The 9,454-nt window shown below is 34.9% G+C and overlaps 1 long non-coding RNA gene across 1 annotated transcript; it reads right to left on the bottom strand.

Annotated features, from left to right (window-relative positions):
• Nucleotides 1-1,488: 1,488 nt before the first annotated feature.
• On the bottom strand, nt 1,489-7,689 carry LOC107601647 (uncharacterized). The gene is made up of 3 exons (XR_001610958.1): nt 7,288-7,689; nt 1,786-1,972; nt 1,489-1,722 (listed from the first exon to the last, which is right to left on the bottom strand). It is a non-coding gene; the product is annotated as an uncharacterized lncRNA (long non-coding RNA).
• Nucleotides 7,690-9,454: the final 1,765 nt, after the last annotated feature.

Raw genomic sequence — 9,454 nt, 5'->3', positions numbered from 1 at the left:
TGGTAAAGGATTTCCGATTAAGCAGCCAGATTTGCATTTAAAAATAAATAGTGTATAAACAATTTCCTTCAGAAATTGCTAGTAAATTTCATAAATAATTACAGCAAATAACTCATTGAATTAAATGTGAACTTCTGCAGTAGAATGACTGATTTATTTACAAAATATTTTTACGTTTGTATTTAGTATCGATGAATTATCTCCGTATTCTCTCAAAATATTTTTTAAATAAATAGTATTAGTTGTTTGTGTACATAATTTAATTTGTTAGCCCTATGTTGAAAACCATGAATATTGATCAGTGTTGTATCTGTTATTTCTTTAACTTTGAGGACTAAATTATTTGCATGATCTGGATCAGCTGAGTGACAAAATCATCTGTGATGTCGATGACATTATTCTTGCACACAGTTGTTGTTTTTTGTCTCATCTAGTACTGTGTAAGTGGCATTAGCAGTTCAGCCGTTTTGTTTCAAATGTGCCATTGCACACATTACTTATTCCAAAAGTCAAATAATTAAACTGTAAGAATCCATTTTGGTAAAGGATTAAATAAAGATATCTATACGTAAATAGGTTACTCCCACAGGCTTTCATGAAAACATTAGGCTAAATAATTTTTTTAAGACTTTAGGGTCAATGCCAGTTTTTCCCAAACATTTGTTTTAACCGCCTTTCATATAAAGATACTTCTCATAATATCTCAAAATACTTCTGAAGAATGTGAAAGTGCAAACACAAACTTAAAAACTATACCCACGTTTCAGTTAGAAAACAAGCTGCTTTCAATTACAGACAGCAAATACGCACTCTGAATCTCTCTCTCTCTCTCTCTCTCTCTCTCTCTCTCTCTCTCTCTCTCGCTCTCTCTCTCGCTCTCTCTCTATCCCTCCTTCTGTCTTTCTCATCTCTTTTCTTCTGCTTTGATTACTTTTGAAAACATCTATATTCCCCAATAACTTGGGTTTAGTCTAGTGATCAGTGATTAAATCCAGACTGGTGTAGTAAATGCAGAAGAATATATGTGGAAAATAATATCTATCTATAATTGTTCATAACAGCTAAAGAAATGGAAACTTTGATGGTAATATTTGCAATAGAAATGCCAGCTACAGCTCCACATTAAATAAAGATTCAGAGCTGTACTACACTGTACTATAACATTTACTAATTTTCAAATTCGCATTTTTCACTAAATATTTATATTTAAAATTGGAATGCTGTAGATTTCATAAGAAAGGTATGAGGACAAATCCCTCATATCTAAAGATATACTCTTTACATACCTGCCTGTAAAATAACTATGATGATTAATGATAGACAGACAGACAGACAGACAGACAGATAGACAGATAGACAGATAGACAGATAGATAGATAGATAGATAGATAGATAGATAGATAGATAGATAGATAGATAGATAGATAGATAGATAGATAGATTGACTCATATTTAATAATAACAAACAACATGCATACATGAGCCATGTTTATTTATTTGTGCTTTTGGCAGACATTATTGTACAGTCGATCATTAAACATTTCTACTATTGTCATCAAGAAAATATGTTCTTTCATTGCATTCTTCTTTAAAGAAATACAGTGCTACGTCTTGTTCAGTTGCATTATTTAATCATACATCATAACATTGTTTGCAGAATTACTTTATGTACATAGTTGATTTCATGCAGTTTGTTGTCAGTTGAGCCAATGATCCTTTTGCCTATAAAAGAATCCATTACAGGTTAGTTGCTCCAGTAGGTCAAAAGCATACATTAAGGCCTACCTTCCTTGCTTTGTCTTTGTGGGATCTTTGCGTGAAGTTCCTCCTCCCATCAGGCATTTGGTGTTGATGTCAACGTCACCACTCAGTATTCTTCAGTTCCCACTGTGGCCGTGTCCTCTGCCCTCATCACAATCCTGCAGAGGTCTGAGACAATTCACAGCTAGTGTGCCAGAACGTCGTATTCTACCTAAAGTTTCGGACAGTTGATCATAGTTAAAGTTGTCAATTACAACAAAATTATTATGTATTATTGTTTCTGTATTCCAGTAAACACTTGGCATAGGACACTTGTATTTTTACACCTATGTTGTCTGTTATCTTATTTGTTTTTATTTAGGGTATGTAAAGTGACTTTAAATGTCAAATGATCTATTTAAAATGAATATGATGATGATTCAATGGAAAAAATAAATGAGCAATAATAACATTCATACATAAATATAGCATGTAAGTACATATTATTTGCATCACACTTTTTTTGTAACGCAGGGTTTTTGACTTGATGTGAAGTGGAAAATGGAAGTTTGTCATTCAGTCTAAGAAGAGATTATTTAAACAAATTAAGCTTTTGCTGTTTAAATTGGCACTGTAATCCATCATTGGAGAATCGAACTTGGATCTATCATGATTCTGCTGGCTGCTTAGATTGGCCCTCAGGGCAACCAGAAATAGACAGGGAGAGTGTAACCTCCACCAATTGAACGAATCAATCACACAGAGACTTGTACACACTTACAGCAAAAGATGTTTTGATAAGAATTTAATGGCCAAAACTCTGATTAAATAATTGTTTTCCTGTTTGTTTGTTTTTTTTATAAAAATGGTTGATCATCCTTTGTTTGTTTTGTAAAACTTATCAATGATATTAATGTTTTTAGTGTGACTCCATTATTTCCATTATGATTCCATTATTGTCATAGCTTGTAATCAAAGACTGTGTATGCATAGTAAGAACCAACAAAAAGTACAATTAACTAAATGTTTGCCAGCCCAACTGTGGAATACAAATAGAAATAATCACTTCAAAATCTTAATTCATAATCATATGCTGCCTGTTCTAGATTGACTGCATATGGCAAACAATTTCCCTTAGCATAATCCCTTATCACATACAGTGGGTGAATCATATCAGATACATTTTTTTTTTGCACCCAAAGTGTATTTATTTGACCTTTTACCTGTATAAGTTCAGTATGACGCTTTACGTGTATACTTTATACTGCTGCTATACCTGTGGAATCTATCTTTGATTCTGTAGTACAGTTAATTCCACTACAACACTTTGTGTAACAGGTCATGAGTATCCCTTCAGTCTCGCTGCAGTCTGATATTATTGCTACGCTATAAGAAATAAGAAAAGGACATTGAAAGACTTCCCAGACAGTTACATTTTGAAGTCTAGGCTATATGGGTATAGACTATAATTTCATAAGATCTTTTTTCATGGACTGTGACAACAATTAGTCCATGTTCTTTTCTTAAAGAGCTGAAATACATAGCTAAAGCTTCTTGTCCTGTGAAGAAGCAGTAAGTCATCTGAATTCACAGGGAAATGGTGTTGTTTTAAGACTGAAGGTAATGCTGAACAAATTACACCATATTTGGGCACAGAGCCAGGCTTCTGTAGAGAATAAAACCATAATCCTATTCAATTTGCCCGTAACCGATATGAGATTTTCTTCAATGAGTTGGAAGAATATGTCAAGGGGAGTTTTTTTTAGATCTATTTAAATGACAAACAATAAAAAGGCAGGATTGCGTGAGAAAATTCTTCAGAAGTGTTCTATATTATTTTGGATTAATGTATTGAGAATAATCATAAACAGATTTTCCCAGTGTGTTTTTCCCTTTTTAGTAGTAAAAATACATGTACAGGTGGAACTGAGCAATAGTGCCAGCAGCCATAATCTGTATTTGCTTAAGTGAAAGTTCAGAAGACATCCACATATTAGAAATATATTTAGTTTATGAAAAAACTTTGTGTTACCTGTCATGTACATTTTAGACTGTCAGCAAGTTGATAGGTTAAGTCTTTTTCTGTTACTGACTTTGTGAGGCTGGTGTATTTAAAAAAAAAAAAAAAAAACTTTCAATTTATGTTGCTTATACTTAATTAGTTTATATAATTAAAATAAAATGTTCAATAGCATTACAAATATGTTTGTTGTTTATACTCATATTTAAGACGCTAATAGATATTATTGAAAATATTACAAATTTCAACGCAAGAAATGCAGATATGTGCACACATTGTATGTTTACAAGTGTAATCAGTCTGAAAATAAATTGATAATGTTTCCTTTACATCTAGTAAAATAAATAAAAAGGGCTAATTTGCAAACTCAAATGTATTGCTGTACTGGCCAAGAGAATTGTAATTGCTAAATACTGCAAAATATCAGAAAATGCTTCACAACAGATGTGCTATATACACTGCAACCATACCAGCTGACAGGTCTATTACTTGCTCGTTTGGACACGTTTTAAACCACACCGTCTGATCCAGTGGTTTTCAATCCTTCAAATAAGAGACAGAATGTGCAGTGCTGTGACTTGCCATGCAGGACCAGGAATGAAAACCACAGGTCTGATCAACCCAACATAAGCACGCAAATATAAAGCATTCAGCAGCAATAATAATACTACTACTATAATTATTATTATTGTTATTATTATTAGTAGTAGTAGTAGTAGTAGTATTAGTATTAGTATTATTATAGTTAAGTTACGTTTTGGTGTAATATGATCATCTTAAAGCCAAAATATATAAGTCCCTCATTAGCATGATGCATCCAATTACCTAATAACCTAGAATTTATGAGATGCGATTGTGCATTTTGTTAAATTTTTCGGTAATAGTTAATTTTTTAAATAATAAATTATGTTTATGTATTTCTGACTTCTGATTCGCCTTAATCAGTCCCCTCATGTTGATTAGCCTGGTTAACCTTTGAGCCGTACTGGGTCCGTAAGGGTTCATCAGGCCGGGATCTCAGTGACCCGAGGGTCAGATTGCCTCTATCTCTTGCTTGAAGGATTCGGTGCAGGCAGCGATAAGATTAGGGTCAACTTTCCTCTTCCAACCCATCAAAGCGCAAGACACCTGCGCCTAAACCTGCGCTCGCAAAGCTTTTGAGAGTTACTATATCATGTCCGCGGCTTAATATGAACAAAATAAATGTACTGTGAGTGTTCAATAAAAATGGGGGGGTCCAGTGGGGAAAAAATGATATTTTCTTATGTTCATATCACATTTTATATATTAGGCTAGTTAATCAAGCAGAGTTTAGCTGTGTCTTTTAAGGTTCAACGTCTAGTTTAATATGTCTGATGACTGAGAGATTTGCTGCGGTTTGGATATTTGGCTTTGCTTATTCAATGTCTATCGATTTATTCGCTTATTACTCTTCTTACAGGAGTCACATCTTACACACTCGTGTCCCAGCGTGCGTACTTTACTTTACAAATAATAATAAAGTGATTTACCTCTTTCTTCGCGTCCCAGCCATGGAAAATCGTTAAAGATCCTGCTATTTGTGTGTGATGATCAGTAAATATTTAGTGTAGTGTCTCGTCCTAATCGATAGAAGTCCCGATGGGGGAGCGCTATTGTGTGTGTGGACGCATGCTGAGCTCTGTGTGTGAGGACTCTTTCTTGTGCAGTGCGTTTTACAATATACTGATAAATACCAGGACGACTTTGCTTGCACTTTACTGATCAACATCAAGTTGCTTGAAAACGGTTTTCAGCGTGGAAGTTACTTCAGCGCAACCACCGATTACAGGCTATTTTTAAGTGCAAAGTGATTCGTTTCTACTCGATTGCTAGTGGCGTTTGCTTTTATTTTGAGACCATTCAGAGGTGGAACAAATGACCTAGTGAATAAAACTTTGTTTTTGGAAGTTTAATGAAACGTGGTTCATGTAATTAGCTACTTAGCTAAGTTGTCACATTTGAGGCCTTTGTATTAATACTGTATATTAATAGGCCTATAGCCTAATTCAATGTGTCTTCACGGCTTTGCGTTGGAAATGCTGGTAGGCTTTAAATAATGTGATATGAATACAGGCGTTTATTTATTGTTTGTTTGTTTATTTGAATGCCTGTTGAATGGTTATATAGGCCTATGACACTCCGTTCATCTAGCTTGTATTAGCTTATACTCAGACCTGAAACTTAACTCTCCAGTGTATAGCTAGTTGGCATAATAGAATAGAATAGACAATTAAAGCGCCCTGCAAAGCCTACACAACTCTTCAAACCTATCAGGCATTGACTGGATTACTTTACTTCAACCATAACTGTCTGATATATGGCAATTTGACGTCACTCGTGAACGTAGACGTATATTAGCAGCAGTGCTTTCTGAAGTGCTGTTAGCTTTGTTTTTATTCAGACTCATGGTCTAAGCATATAAGCATCAAAGCCTTGTTGATGAGATGTTTTCGCATTCTTGTAGATTTATGATTGTGTCTCTTCATGAACTTAATGATATATTAAAACAATATTTGCATAACGGTAAAAGTTTATTGCGTCAGTTATCGAAATTCATTGATCTAATAAAGTCCTCACTTTGGACTTAACCATTGAAAAAGCGACAAAGGCATATCACTGTTACTAGTTTGCACATAAACAGACAGGTGTCTCTCCTGACTTCACCCCCTCCCTCCCCCAATCACACAGCCCACACAAAGCAGCTGCACTGAGGAGGCTTTTTACCTTCTTTGGGAAAGAAAAAGACGCACAGGAGCAATTTCTGTCTCTTTTTTTTTCTTTTTTTTTTTTTTAACTAAAAATCTCTATCTTCAAAGTCATCAACACGACTGTCCTTCTATTAGGATATGTACTACTAAATATTAACATGTGATTTAAGCGTCGCAGAAAAGTTTGACCGATTTTGCTTGTCGGTTTGTCTTTTTTTTTCCTCCCTAAAGTTTAGTAATCATTCAAATAAACAGAGAGCCGCATTTTTGTCAGTGGAAAAGGAAACGTTAAGTCCACTTCCAAACAGAGGGTTAATTCGCACAGAAAGAGAAGACTAAGTATATTTTTCATATAGGAGAGGATGCATCACGGGGAAGACGAATCAGCATCATATGCATTTGGTATGTTCGGGCTAATTGTTGAGAATCAAATCTCACTTAGCATGTACATATTATTTGGAATGTGTATGTTAAAGTAAACCTGATTGTTTTGTGTGTTGTGAATTCATTCAAAACATTGATTAAAATAATATAAATAAGAACATTGTATCTACAGCAAACGCATCCTTGAGCGGAACACTTTGTCCATTCATTATATAAGCATTGCAAGTTGGTACGCATTATTTTATTTTATTTTTATTTTATTTTATTTTTTTCTTTATTTTAAGAAGTGACGTTGGTGTATTGCATGCATGTCTCTCTATGCGTCTTTACTAGTCGTATTCTTGGTTTAAAAAAGAAAAAAATATGAGACATCCGTGTATTTGCGAGTTAAAGTGTGAAAATATGAACACTTACCTTGATCTTGGGGTAAAATCCACTTTGCATCGTACGCTATAATTTACGTCTGCGGTATTGCTTTCGGCTGTCTTGTTCACATACAGGCTTTTGAATGGTCAGAGATGATGTACGGTGCTCACTTTTGATCGTTTCGATAAACTGGCCAAAATTAACCGAAACGCTGCAATAGCCTACTCCCGTGCGTGAACAACACTGTAGAGAAAATGTGTGGAAGAGACCTACAAGCGCACCTCTGCAACGTCCAAGTCAATTAGAAGGAAATCTCAAAAGCATTAATCAGATTAAAACAGGCGCATGTTACTTTGGTGTATGTGAGAGGAGAGCGACCGATGTAGTTTCCATTTAAGATGGCTCTTCCACCTTAAAGAGCGAGTTTAGCCAGAAATAATCCTAACGCAAGGGGGCGCCCATATACTGTTGTACGTCCAGTCTTCAGCATTTTTTCCCTCTGAGGCATCATCATATGCTCTGATTTAGCACTGTACGTTTTTCAGTGGACCTAACTCCGACAACCCCTGGTGATACAGAAAGTAGACTTCAACAAGCGAGCTTTCGAAAAAAAATGTGCTCTGACTTATAACCCGAGGAGCGGAAACGGAGACACCTCATTTGACCACCCCGAGGCTCCCAACGAACATCTAGGGCAATTAACATACGACTTCTGGGCTTCTGCTTTCTCAATGAGGATCATTCATCTTATGTTTGAATGAATGTTGAATGTTTTGAGTTTTTTTTTGTTTTTTTTTATCCAGTGATCCATGTCCGAGGAAGTTATGTGATATTATATTAACTTCACGGAGTAAAGATATCTGTAGCATGCCAAGGCCCTAAAAGCACAGTTATCCTAAAATTATCTTTTGTTAGGCTATATGAGAACATGCTGAATGCAGTATCGCGGCATAAAAAAAACATCGTATTCAGGACCGTTTGGCCTTTTAAATCGATGTATTATGATAAGTTATTTAAAAAAAACCTCAATATTCATTACTTTATTGCTAGTAGTCATGATTACGACAAAATAAAACAACAGCACAAGTGACAATTGGTGCTGATTTCCACAAGTAAGACTGTACATTGTGTGGATAACGGTATAAACGTCTGTAATCATCAAATATCTTTTTTTTAGATTGTGGAGGTATATACACGTAAAGTCAGTCGACTTACATATAAGACCTATAGCCTAATATGCTAATACAATAGGTATTTTGGACTAATTTATTGGATTGGTGTATAAAACAAACGCAACGTAAGCTATTCATGTTCTGATCAAATTAAACAAATGTAATATTCACAAAAACATAGCTTGCACACATTCAGACACTTGATTTTTTTAATATATATATTTCATTTAATTATTTTTTTTTGTAGATTTTTTTTTATTTTTATTATTGCTGAAAAAGTATAGTTTCGCATAGCCTACATCATTGACATAGCTATGTCTTGATTACAATGTAAGTAGGCTCCTCGCACTTACAACAATAGCTTGTTCCCTCGTGGACGGTCTCTGTTTTAAATGTATTTGTCAGTACATTATTGACTTGAGAAAGTATATGCAGTTTCCTGCTTTATAACTAGACGTTAATGCGGATAAATTGATTAATGAAACTGACCAAACCATATAGGCTACGTTGCGGTCAGTCTATAGGTCGGTTATAACAAAAAGGTATGCAATGCATGTAACACACATTGGAAAATCAAAAATCTAAATGACAGAAATACCATTATGACCGAGATATTTTCATTCTGTGGTCACATAAGAGGGAATGTAGCATTTTTATTACATATATTTAAATTTGCATTTTAGAAAAGCCTCGGACCTATGTGGTGTGGAAAGCGGCTTTAAAAGGAATGCCAATCTTGTTTTTTATTTAAAATAAATACAAATAATGAACACGTATTACGATCATTTTCCATCGAACTGTGTACTAGCCTACTCTCTTTAGGACCAAGAGGCTCCACGACCCTTATTCCTGGCTTTGGCAAAGAACCAAGTAGCACAAGTGCCGACTAGCCAATAGGGTTCAGGGGGAGGTCCGTGAGGTCTGACCAGTTAAACACAGTCACTTTCCATATATGGCAACTCATCTCCATGGTAACGTGTGCTAAGTTGCAGCAGTCGTGTCAAAGTTCACTATATAGAGAGCTCAGTGAGCTGATCAGAGAG

The sequence above is a fragment of the Sinocyclocheilus grahami genome, unplaced genomic scaffold (assembly GCF_001515645.1).
Source record: "Sinocyclocheilus grahami isolate Dianchi unplaced genomic scaffold, SAMN03320097.WGS_v1.1 scaffold309.1, whole genome shotgun sequence".
Classification (NCBI taxonomy): domain Eukaryota; kingdom Metazoa; phylum Chordata; class Actinopteri; order Cypriniformes; family Cyprinidae; genus Sinocyclocheilus; species Sinocyclocheilus grahami.
This window is presented reverse-complemented; position numbering and strand designations above follow the sequence as displayed.